We start from the raw sequence: 13,851 nt of genomic DNA, 5'->3' as shown, positions 1-13,851 counted from the left end.
CAATGAAGTTCCACCCTGTCCCCAAGATCCCAGATGGACTAAGACTGGGTATCACATATCATCTCCGACGTCTTCTGTTTTGCTTTCACTTTACCCTGATTTTTCCTGTTTGGTGTTCAATACTGTACATAATTTCCAAATGTTTGCATCCCAGGATAGGCTCTTTAACAAGTATCTGAATCATGTATCTTTTACCTTTCTCCTGCCAGCCATAAGCACCAGCAAGGTAACACTCCCATCTCATCCTCTCCTTTTCCACTTTCTTTTGTAGACAGAAGATGGTAGCCTATGCCTCTTCGTCATTGTACACTCTCCTGTACCCGGAGAGTCTCGCTCTGGGAAGCCAGCTCAGCCTCAATTTCATGACTTATTGCACATACTAGGATATTGTAATTGCTACCATAGAAAGGAGGAAAGTCATTCCATATCATGCGCATAAAGATAAACCACATAGGGATTCCTCCCGTGGACAGTGGATTCAAACAGGTTTTCTTCAGTTGTATGTCTTGTCACCCATAGCAAAACTAATGACAGCACTCTTCCCAAATTTATCCTTGCTGTTGTGATCCCTTCAGCTATGCCAAGAGTTGGGGGAACTCTTTCCATAGAGAAGAGGTAAGCATCGACACCTTATTATAGGACCGCTTTGAGAAATAGAAGTATGATTCCACCAAAGTCCAACTTGCAGAACCAATAAAATTATTAGGTTAACTTACAGAGCATGGACACCGAGTTACTTACAAGAGTGTACATGATCTGAAAACAGCCACACCATTGTAAATTCTCTCCCCAGTGTGAGTGGTGTGTTCACTATAACAGCATAAATGGAGTCAGTCCATCCTTAACTTTCTACAATTATCAGTATGCATTATGTGCATGTGCAAAAATGCCTAAAGGGAAATTTATGTTTTTAAATGTCTTTACCATGTCTCATTCTCTGGAATAGTCTTTTCCGTATGTGTGTGTGTGTGTGTGTGTGTGTGTGTGTGTGTGTGTGTGTGTGTTTCTGTGTGTTTATACTTACATGAATTTATGTTCTTTACACACACTGACCTGCCTTCGTGAACACACACACACACACACACAATCTAGCTATCATTTATTTTAATGTGCCAACAACTATGACCCTTCCCCCTAGTTTTCCATTTTATGTTTCCACTTCTAGCATATTTGGAGACTGGAGCCTGCTGTGCAATTTCAAATTTGCTGGAGTAACTGCTTGGCTAAGACTGGGGTTCCTTTACTTACTAACTATGTGGCTTTAGGTAATTATATTTCTGGCTTTATGACTTCCCAATTGTTCCTCACTTTCTGTTCCTTAATAAAATGTATATAATCAGTATCCTGATTATAGTGAAGACTAATTTTAATACTTACATAAAGTGCTAGAGAATTACAGCCAAGTACATTATTATTACTGTAAGTACACTTGAAAATACAATCAAATCTTCCCTCTAAAAATTTCTGATGGAAGAAAAGTTTCTTATTCTGTGATGATCAAGATAAAGCATTAGCATAAGTGATTTAGCTTCAAATTTTCTTCTTCTCTTATTGAAACAGAGATTAAACTCTCAAAAAACAATGTCCAGATAAATCACACATAAAATTGGACCCAGAACACCAAATCCATTTGATTAGATTCTAGAAAGAAGGTATTGCTTTTGATTTGTACATAAACTAAGAGCAGGATAAGGCCTTAAATTTAAACATAATTATGTATGATTTTAATCCTGAAATTTATAAAACTTTCCACTGGAGGCTCAACAAGTTCTTCTAAGAGCACAAGACTCGGTACAAGGTGAGATGACTTACAAACACAGAGTCACTAGGGTAAACAATTTGAAGTCCAGAGAAAAAAACCAAAATGAAACATCCTTTATCATACTAACATTTGCATTCCATTATTAGTTTGAAGAAAAGGTATCATGACACCATAGGAAATTAATTTAATTACCATGCATGCCAGTTGTCTCATCTGTAACATACATAATATGAGATTTAGTTGCTTTATCTGTGTCAGACAGATGAAAAGCACTCACTCTTGTGCCCCAACCCCCGCACCCGGGCCAAGTCTACTGTGGGCTATCCTGGGGGGAGACAAATGGGGGACAGGAGACATGGAGAATGAAAGCAAGACAACCAGGCTGATCAAGCTCTGTTTACTGAGAATTTCATACGAGCTTATATAGGTGAATGAGGCAGTGCATGTGGCAGAGGAATGTTGGAGGTTGTAGACAGGAGGCTCTGAGGAATGAGGCAGGGAGCTGTCAGAAGCAGGAAATGTTTGATAAGCGATGAGCAGGAGATTTCACCAGAGAGTGCGGGTGATAATGAAGCATTGTCAAGTGATGGGTTATCTCTATGGTGCCAGGCCATCTGTGGGAAGACAGCCCCTGAGTTTTGGGAAGTGCCTTGGGGCAAGAAATAGAGATTTACTGTGATCTAGTCCTCAACACTTTTGTAGACCCAAAGTCAGTGCTCAATACTTAGTAGACACAAGTGGCAAGTGGTGAAATGTAGCAGATGCAATAATTATGCCTCTTAGTGTCTATTTGAGTTTAACCAAGCTATTTATCTCAGTTAATCTGTGCATCAATCTTCACATTTGTACAATAGAGGCAAAGAGATTATGTATCTCATAAGGTGATTAACGGCAATAAACTAGGGAGGATGTATAAAACAGCTAGGGTACTCAAGTGCATGGTGACTGTTTTTATCATTACCACAGCAAAAATGCACCTTTCCTTACCAATGAATACCATCCAGGTACTACATTCTCTAAAAATTTTATTATATTATACAAAGTTATAAATTAAAGTTACAAGTATTACCAAGAATAAAATTCTCACTTTAAAACATCATGGTGCCCCTATAAACTAGCTCTAGTGTTAGTGCTATGTGAATTCATTGGCTCCCAGTCCAAGATTCTGCCTTAGGAGTTGAATCTCTAACTCTTTCTGGTATTCTACATAGAAATTGAAGCAATTATACAAAATCCTCAGAATGAAAAGATTACGTATGAAGGGTGTCTTGTGAATTTGCTGAAGTAGTCATTTCAGCAGATTTTTTCTTCAGATAAAAGTACATAAATAATTAATGCCTTGTTACAAATCATATTTAATGACAAAATCAATGACTAGATAAATCAAAATATATTATTTTTATGTAAATAAATAAATTCTGTAAGCATGTAAGCTGACAGACTGTGATAACCACACTGCCAAATACTCTAGCACCCCATTTTCTCTGAGTCACCCCTATCCCCTGGTAGCAGTTGAACAGGCTGTCATCAAAATGATGGGATTATTCCTTCTCTCCTTGCATAACAGAAGCTGGTTTTCTATAAAATAGAGTAGTGGCCTCCACTCCATAAGAGATAAAGGATCCACCACAGCACTGCTTATGTGGAATACACATTAACAATAAAACAATGACTCACATAACAATGAAACCAGATATCAGCCATAGTGAAGGCTTTCTGGGTAACCTAGGGAGAAATTCAGGTAACTAAATTCTGAATGGTTTACTTTACCAAAGTAAAGATGTGAGATGACCCTTTTGTCCAGTTTCCTGTGGCTTGCATTCTCATGTCCTTAAATATAAAATAAGAATTAAAAAACAAAATCTCAATGGTGACTTGAGACATGTGAGGCTTCTATTAAAATATTTCACATTTCACACATAATTTGGCACTGGAAGATGATAGTCTAAGGCATAGGGCAAGGAATCATGGATAGTGCAGATTTCCTGCTTCTGTTTGTCACTGGTATCACTGTAAGGCCTGCTGTCTGGGTATTACTCCATCTATGTGAGTGCTCATTTTTACTCAAATCATTCCCCCTGTGGAAAATGACTATTTCATACCAGTCTTGAAGCTCTGATGCAGAAATACATCATATCCTTTTCAGTGTCTATATTCAGTAACTTCAGCTTTCATTTATGTCAACTTAACTCTATGTTTACTAGGTATGACTAGAATACAATTAGACATGCCAACAAATGACATTCTATTGAGTCACTGAGAACACTACATTAGCATTCTAGTTCCGAATCCTCAGTTCACCACTGACTAGTTGTATGACTTCATTCCCTAGTGAGAACGCCTCACCCTGGAAGGCAAGCCTGGTCTGGGAACATAGAGCAATAGTAAGGATTTTCTCAGACAGTGATATATTTGTAAAACAGGGAGTAGAGTTTTATGGTTGGGGAGAGGGGTGTATGCAAACATAATGAGGAGGGACTCATTGTGATTCAGCACAGGAGGTAAAAACATGGTTGGTATTGATACTGCCAAGATTAGGTGGTTTTACATACTTATAATCCTATCACTTGAAAAATAGAGGTATTAGGATCAGAAGTTCAAGGTCATCCTCTACTGTATATCAAGTTCTGGGCTATGCTAGGCTGAATGATAACATGTCTCAAAAAATAGAGAAAAGAAAGAATCACGGGACAGAAAAGACTGGCCATTGTAAAAGTAAAGGCTAGGTACTTCCTTGGCTTTTTAAAAAATATTTTAATAGAAATGACAATATATCGCTTCTCCTTCCTTTCCATCCCTCCAGCCCCTCCAAGTTACATTTCCTCAAACCACTCCCATTAACCCACTCTCAAGGTAATACTCTTTTCTTTGATTATTTATGTTCCATGTGTGTATATTGAGTCCATTTTAATATGTATATTTTTCAAGGCTGACCACTCTGCATTGGTTAACCAATAAGGGGCTTATCACTGGGAAAGGCTAGTTCTCCTTTTCCAGTAGCCAATTACTGCCTGTAGCTCTTTGTTTAAGGGTGGGGTCTCTCAAGTTCTCCCTTCACACTGAAATTTCCATTGATACCACTGTTGTTCTTATCTTATTTGTGTAGCCATTTCTAGAAGATACTGCTATACAGTCGACTTATGATTCATCTTATTTTTATACGCCATCTTCTTCAAATGGTCCCAGAGCCATAGATGCAGGAGCTGTGAGGCAGATGTGCCTGCTGGGCCTCATCTACAAAATCTTTCTCCTTCTCTCTGTCTTTCTCTTTCTCAATCTCTTTCTCTCTCTTCCTCTCTCTACTTTTATATGCTATTTTATTGAAAATAGTTTTTTATACAATATGTTCTGATTATAGTTTCTATTTCCATTGAGATCCGTACCTTTTCTGTCTCTCATTACAATATGAACAGACAACCATATGCTGGCCCACAGCTCTAGCAGAGGACTCCTACCTGACCAGAGGCCAGGCCAGAGCCATGAAACTCAAGTAAGACTGCCCCTCTCACCCAGCAAACGCCTCCCAGTATTACCCCAACCACCTCTCCTCTCCTTGTCACCATATGCTAGCCTTCACCTACAGTGGAAGCCATCTACCCCATCAGAGGCCAGGACAGCTCCTTGAAAACAAACTGAAGCCCCTTTCCCCACTACAGGCCAGGCCAGTTCTCTGACAACCAAGTAATCTAACTGCCCCCTTCCTCACCCACGCCTGACCAGCATAATCTCAAATGCTCCTCCTCTCATTAACACTGAACCCTGGCCCATACCTCTAACAGAAGCCTTCTACCCCATAGAAGTCCAGGCCAGCTCCCTGAAAACTAGTCAGAAGTCTCTTACACCACCAGAACAGAGGCAAGCATCCTGAATCCAAAAGACCACTAGCTAGACCATAGATGACACACACCACCAGAAGTCCAGCCCCCAAACTAGGAAGCAACCCCCTGCTAAAACGCAGTCCATCAGAAGTCCAGGCCCAACTCAGACAGAGTCCCTCTACTCAACCGGCCACTCCTGCCAGAAGACCAAAAGAAAACACCCATCCAACAAAGAAAAGTCCAGAGATTAGAAACTAGACCTATAATCACTCCAAATCTAGCTGCCCAAATGTGAGTGTAAGAACACAATCAACAACATCCAGGCAATATGCCACCGTCAGTGCCCACTCATCCCAGTACAGGAAGCCCTGAATATTCCAACAGAGCTGAAACACGAGAAAACTACCTTAAAACCAAATTTATGAAGATTGCAGAGGTCATTAAAGAGGAAACAAATAAATAACTTAAAGAATCCAGGAAAAGACAGTGAAAATTTTGGAGAAAAATCAATAGATCCTTAAAGAATGCCAAGAAAAAGTAAACAAACAGGTGAAGGAAACTGTTGAAGATCAGAAAATGCAAATGGAAGCAACAAAAATAACACAAATATAAGGAATTCTGGAAATAGAAAATCTGGGTAAGTAACCAGAAACGGTCGATGCAAACACACCAGCAAAATATAAAAAAATGGATAGAGTATCTCAGGCATTGACGATATGGTAGAATAAATAGATTCATTGGTCAAATAAAATGTTAAATCTAAAAAGTTCCTAGCACAAAACATCCAGGAAATCTGTGACAGTATGAAAGAACAAACCTAAGAATAGTAGAAATAGAAGAAAGAGAAGATTCGCAGCTCAAAGGCCTAGAAAACATATTCCACAAAATCACAGAAGAAAAATTTGCTTAACCTAAAGGAGATGTCTATAAAGGTACAAAAAACTTACAGAACACCAAATAGATAGGACCAAAAAAGATAGCCCACATGTCATATAATAATTAAGACATTAAAGATACAGGACAAAGAAAGGATAATAAAAGCTGCAAAGGAAAGAACAAAGTAACAAATAAAGGCAAACCTATTAAAATTATACCTGACTTCTCAAGGGAGAGCCTAAAATCCAGAAGGGTCTGAACAAATGTCTTGCAGACTCTGAGACGATAAATGTCAACCCAGACTAGTATACCCAGCAAAATTTGCAATCATCATAAATAGAGAAAACAAGATATTTCATGGCAAAGTCAAATTTAAACAATATCTATCCACAAATCTATCCCTATGAGAGGTACTAAAAGAAAAATTCCAACACAAGGAGGTTTATTACACACAGGAAAATTCAAGTAACAAATAATCTCACCATCAAAACCCAAAGAAGTGAAACACACACACACACACACACACACACACACACACACACAAAACCACCACCATAACCGCCACTGCTAACAGCAACAACAACATAATCTGAATTAAAAATCATTGGTCATTAATATCCCTCAATATCAATAAACTCAATTCCCCAATAAAAAGACAGAGTAAACAAAATGGATACAAAAACAGAAACCATCCTTTTGCTGCATACAAGAAGCATACCTCAAAACAAAAATAGATGTTATCACAGAGTAAAAAGATTGGGAATAAAAAGATTTTCCAAGCAAATGAAATTAAGAATCAAACTGGCTAGGTATTATCTAACAAAATGGAGTTCCAACTAAAATTAATCAAAATCCAATACCTCTTCAGGTAAATGTCCTGGAAACAGCATGGATATGAGACATAGGTAAAGCATAATAAAGGCAAAATACAGCAAGGTAATTGTCAACATCAAATTAAATAGAGAGATACCTGTTGTATGAATGTTCTGACCCGGCAGGTCCCACCACTGCCCTTCAGCCCCCAATAAACACACAGATGCTATACTAATTATTAAACTGTTAGCCAATGGCTATCTCTGTTTTAACTATTAACTGATTTCTATTAATCTATGTATTTCCACATGGTCTTGGATTACCGGAGAACACCTGGCACATCCTCTCTTCCCGGGCTCACATGGCAACTCCATCTGCCTATGCTTCCCAGAATTCTCCTCATCTCCTAGCCTTGCATACCTGGCCAATCAGCCAATTAAAGTTTTATTCACTAACCAATAAGAGAAACATATATACAGAAGGACACCTTCCATCAGAAACTCAAAGCAATTCCACTACAATTGGGACCAAGAAAAGGCTTCCATATTCTCCCTATCTATTCAAAATATTACTTGAAGTTCGAGATAGAGCAATAACACTACTAAAGGAAATAGATGGAATACAAAGTGAAAGGGAGGAAGTCAATGCATTGCTATTTGAAGATAATATATATGATAATATACATGAGAGATTACAAAAATTCTACCAGCAAACTCCTGCAGCTGATAAATATATTCATCAAAGTCACAGAATAAAAAATTAACTCAAAAAATCAGTAACCCTCCTTATAAAAACAATAAACAGGCTAAAAACAAAATCAGGGAAACAACACCCTTTTACAATAGCCACAAACATTATAAAATGTCTTGGTGTAACTCTAAGAAAACAAGTGAAAAACCTGTTTGACAAGAAATTCAAGTCTCTGAAGAAAGAAATTGAAAAAGATATCAGAAGATAGAAAGATTGATCATGTTCATAGATCAGTATTATTAACATAGTAAAAATGGCAATCCTACCAAAAGCAATCTACAGAGTCAATGCAATTCCCATCAAAATCCCAACACAGTTATCTATAAACCTTGAAAGAACAATACTCAACTTCATATAAAAAACCAGGATAACTACAACAATCCTGTACAATATAAGAAAGTCCAGATCACCATTTTTGATTTCCAGCTTTACTACAGAGCTATAGTAATAAACACCTCATGGCACTGGAATAAAAACAGACAGGTGGATCAATGGAATTGAATCAAAGAACCAGACATAAATCCACAAATCTATGTACACCTGATTTTTGACAGAGAAGCCAAAATTATACAATAGAAAGAAGAAAGTATCTTCAACAAATGGTGTTAATCTAACTGTATGTCATCCTGTAGAAGAATGCACATAGTTATGCACAAAACGCAAGTCTGGGTAGATCAAATACTTCAAAATAAATAGAGTTACACTGAACCAGAGAGAAGAGAAAGTGGAGAATAGCCTTGAATATGTTGGCATAGGAGACAACTTCCTAAACAGAACACAAACTGAACAGGCACTAAGGTAAACAATTAATCAATGGAATCTCATGAAATGAAACTAAAAGGTTCTGGAAGGCAAAGGACTTGTCAACGGGATGAAACAGAAGTCTACAGAATGGGAAAAGGTTTTATCATCCCCTTATCAGACAAAGGGCTGATTTCCAAATACACAAAGAATTTAAGATAATAGAAATCAACAAATCAAATAATACAATTTTAAAATGGGGTACATATACAAATAGAGAATTCTAAACAGAGGAATCTCAGATGACCTAGAAGCATTTAAAGAAATGTTCAACACCCTTGGCTAACAAGGAAATGCAAATCAAAACAACTCTGAGATTTCATCTTACGCCTGCAACAATGGCTAAGATAAAAACAGAAGTGATAGATTATGCTGAAAAGGATGTTGAGCAAAAGGAACACTCCTCCATTGCTGTTGGGAGTGTAAAACTGTACAGCTACTTTGGAAATCAATATGGTGGTTTCTCAGAAAATTGGGAATTGACCTACCTCAAGTTCCAGCAATGCCACTCTTGGGCATATACCCAAAAGATATGCCATCATACCACGAGGACAGTTGCTCAACTATATTCGTAGCAGCTTTATTCATAATAAAACCTGGAAACAACCTAGACATACCTCAACTGAAGAAGATATAAAGAGAATATGATACATTTATACAATGTGGTATTACTCACATTTTTCTAAAAAAAATGACAACATGAAATTTGCAGGCAAATTGATGGAACTACAAAATCTCCTCAGTGAGGTAACCCAGACCCACAAAGACAAGCACGGTATGTACTCACATATAAGTGGATATTTTATGCCAAGTAAAGGATAATCATGCTACAATCCACAGACCCAGAGAAGTTAAATAACAAGGAGGGTTAAAAGATGAGTGCTTGTATCTCCCCATGAAGGAGAAATAGAAGACATTTCACAGATGAATTAGGGCAGGTAGGGATGGGAACAAGAATGATCAGGTCAGGGGATGGAGTAAGGGAGTACTGAAAGATATGACTGGAAAACGGGGGCATTTCCATGTCAGGTAGAAACCAGTAAAGTGGAAACTCCCAGGAATCTGCAAGGGTGACTCCAGCCAAGACCCCTAGCAATAGGGGATACTTAACCTGAACTGGTCATCTCCTGTAACCAGGCAAGACGTCCAGGAGGAGGGATTGGGAAACCAACTCAACCACATAAACCTTCAACTCACATTTTGTCTTCTCTGCAGTAAGGGTAAGGGGGTAACAATGATGCAGAGGTTTTTTGGGGGGACAGCCACCCTGATCTTGTCTGGAAGTCCAGGACCATGTGGTTTGATAATCCAGGGTCCTAGAATAAAACCAAACATGACTGGAAAAATAATGCCAGTGTTGTGATACCTAATTATATCCTGCCACACTCACAGATTGGTACCTAACCCAGCTTTCATCAGTGGCTTCATCTGGCAATTGACGAAAACAGATGCAGCCCACAATCAAACAGTAGGTGCACCTTGGGGGATTCCTACAGAAAGGGAGGGGTTGTAGGAATCAGAGGGTTAAAGGACACCAAAAGAAAATGCACAGAATCAACTGACCATAGCTCAGAGGGGCTCACAGGAATGCCATAAAACACAAAACCAGAAGGTATAATATTTATCTAAAGGACCCATGATGTTTGTGAGAGAAAGAATGTCCTGATAAAAACATTATGTGACAAAGAACCTCCAAGAATGCCATTGTCTTCATTTTGCATCGGTCATCTACTGCTGGACATGGAGACTGCTCTTTAGAGTGGTTTGCATCCAAATCTCTTCTGTGTACAAATACATGAATATATGAGTGCTATAACACAAATAAATATGCCATTGTAACATTTTGTACTAGAGCACTGTCAACAAATTGAAGAAGTATTACAGGCATATTTCTTGTCACTTTTAGCAACAGTCCAAAGGAATAACAGCATTTTGTACTTCAGAATGATCACAAATATAAATATGTTATCAGAATAGGAACAATTTGAGAAGCTTCAGGGTTCCTTATCTTTTCTCTGGAAATGAAAAATAACCAACATCTCAGTAAATTACCTATAGAATTTTATTTTCCTGGATATGAAAGTAAGATAATCATCTCACTCAGGGTAGGAGACCAGGACAATAAAAAGGAAGATGTTTTCCTCATCTCCTTAAAGTGTCACCATCCAGTAACAACACAAATCAGAAATAACTACAACAGTGAGAAAGAACAAATGCATTCCACACAGTTTTCATATTATTAATAGACTTCCAGTATTGCAAGAAGAACCCTGAGTAAACAGAGAGATAAACAGGCATGATTCCTGTCCATGAGGGATTAAGTGTGATGAGGGATTTAAGTGTGTGATTAATGTCTACCACCACTTCTTTTAAAAACAAGTAAAGTTCAATATTTTTGTGTAATTACACAATTTAGAGAAGTAACAGCATAATTATAATGGGAAGAAAGTATTTAAAGTCACTTCTAGCTTAGCTCTGACAAGGAGTCTGAGTAGATATGATGATGATGTTTTGGATATGGTTAAACCACAGATTTTTTTTCCCAATTATTGTCAGTTTCTTCATGTATGCGACGAATATCTTGCAAAGTCTAATTAAAATACGTACCATGGCATTTATCAATCAAAAACTGTGTTTTGCGATTCCAATTCATTTCAGTAATAACTACCTGACATGACACTGATAAAAATCAAGAGTGTTTTTAATTTTACTTAATTTTTTACAGCTTTAATTTTTTATCATTTTTTATTTTAATTTTAAATAGCTTGTTTTACATGTCAATCCCAGTTCCCTTTCCCTTCCATCCTCCCGCACTCCCCTTCCCCCCTCCCTCCCACCCTATTGCCAAATCCTTCCACATAGGGGATATCTAGAGTCTGTCATTTTACCCTTGGTAGGGTCCAGGCACTCCCCTAAGAGTCCAGGCTGAGAGAGCATCTCTCTTTGTGCTATAGGCACATGAAGACAGTTTGTATACCAGGGATAGACACTGATCCACAGCTCAGGGCCCCATATGTTGCCCAGGCCTTCTCACTGACACTCACATTTGGGGGGTCCAGATCAGTCCCATGCTGGCCTCCCCACTGTCGGTCTGGGGTCCAAGAGCACTCCCCTGTTCAGATCAGCTGTCTCTGCTGGTTTTGCCAGCCCATTCTTTGCCAATTTGCTCATCACTCCTCTCTCTCTGTCACTGGGTTCCTTGGGTTCAGTTCAGTGATTAATTGTGTGTTTGCCTCTGCTTCCATCAGTCACAGGATGAAGGCTCCCGGATGGTTATAGACATCAAGTTCATTATCAGGAATGGGCATTCGAGGTGGTCCCTCCACTATTGCTTAGCTGGCCAATTGGTGTTATACCTTTAGATCACTCGAGGTCACTCTGGTGCCTGATCTGTCTTCGATCCTATGATTCCCTCTTCCCCTATTCTACCCCCATGCCCTCAACTTCCTGTTCCCCCATGACCAACTCCCTTCCTCTTTACCCCCTCTATTCTTCCCAGGTCCCACTCCCCCCCCACCCCTCGCCGTGTTCCCCATCCATTCAGAAGATCTTGTCTCCATCCTCTTCTCTTGGGTACTATGCATATATGCATATCTTTTAGGTGCTTTCCTGTTTCCCAGACTCTCTATCTGTGGAAGTGCAGACTGGCACTATCCTGTTCCATATCTAAAATCCATATATGAGTGAGTACATACCATGTTTGTCTTTTTGCGACTGGGTTACCTCACTCAGGATGGTTTCTTCCAGTGCTATCCATTTCCCTGCGAATTTCAAGATTCCATTGTTTTTTTCTGCTGAGTAATACTCCATTGTGTAAATGTACCACATTTTCTCTATCCACTCTTCAGTTGAGGGGCATCTAGGTTGCTTCCAGGTTCTGGCTATTACAAACAATGCTGCTATGAACATAGTGGAGCAGATGCTCTTGTTGTATGAACCTGCCTCATTTGGATAAATGCCTAAGAGTGGAATTGCTGGGTCTAGTGGTAGATTAATTCCCATTTTCCTGAGGAATCTCCATACTGATTTCCAAAGAGGCTGTATGAGTCGGCATTCCCACCAGCAGTGGAGGAGTGTTCCTCTCTCTCCACATCCTCTCCAGCATAAATTGTCTTCGGTGTTATTGATTCTAGCCATTCTGATAGGAGTAAGATGGTATCTCAGAGTTGTTTTGATTTGCATTTCCCTGATGGCTAAGGATGTTGAGCACTTTCTTAAGTGTCTCTTGGCCATTTTAGCCTCCTCTACTGAGAATTCTCTATTTAGCTCTGTACCCCACCTTTCTAGTGGATCCTTTGGTGTTTTGGAGACTTGTTTCCTGAGTTCTTTATAAATTTTGGAGATTAGCCCTCTGTCAGATGTAGGGTTAGTGAATATCTTTTCCCATTCTGTGGCCTGCCTTTTTGTCTTTTTGACTGTGTCCTTTGCCTTACAGAAGCTTTTTAGTTTCAGAAGGTCCCATTTGTTAATTGTCGATCTCAGTGCCTGTGCCACTGGTGTTATGTCCTGTACCAACTCGTTGAAGAGTATCTCCCACTTTCTCTTCTAAAAGTTTCAGTGTGGCTGGATGTATGTTGAGATCTTTGATCCATTTGGACTTAAGTTTTGTACAAGGCGATAAACATGGATCTATCTGCAGTCTTCTGCATACCAGTACCCAGTTATGCCAGCACCATTTGTTGAAGATGCTTTCTTTTTTCCACTGTACAGTTTTAGCTTCTTTGTCAAAAATCAGGTGTTCATAGGTGTGTGGGTTAAAATTAGGGCTTTCGATTCGGTTCCATTGGTCTACCTGCCTATTTTTGTGCCAATACCAAGCTGTTTTCAGGACTATAGCTCTATAATAGAGCTTGAAGTCAGGTATGGTGATGCCTCCTGAAGTTCCTTTATTGTACAGGGATGTTTTGGCTATCCTGGGCCTTTTTTTTTCTATATAAAGTTGATTAATGTTCTTTCCAGGTCCTTGAAGAATTGTGATGGAATTTTGATAGGGATTGCATTGAATCTATAGACTGCTTTTGGCAAGATTGC

General features: G+C 38.9%; 1 long non-coding RNA gene across 1 annotated transcript; it reads right to left on the bottom strand.

Moving 5' to 3' along the window:
• Positions 1-2,181: 2,181 nt before the first annotated feature.
• On the bottom strand, positions 2,182-3,992 carry LOC121134252. The gene is made up of 3 exons (XR_005871317.1): positions 3,865-3,992; positions 3,533-3,592; positions 2,182-2,376 (listed from the first exon to the last, which is right to left on the bottom strand). It is a non-coding gene; the product is annotated as an uncharacterized LOC121134252 (long non-coding RNA).
• Between the last annotated feature and the right edge of the window lie 9,859 nt (positions 3,993-13,851).

This window comes from Mesocricetus auratus, unplaced genomic scaffold (assembly GCF_017639785.1).
Source record: "Mesocricetus auratus isolate SY011 unplaced genomic scaffold, BCM_Maur_2.0 Super-Scaffold_4256, whole genome shotgun sequence".
Lineage (NCBI taxonomy): Eukaryota > Metazoa > Chordata > Mammalia > Rodentia > Cricetidae > Mesocricetus > Mesocricetus auratus.
Note: the sequence above shows the minus strand (reverse complement) of the source record. Positions and strands in the feature narration are given on the sequence as shown.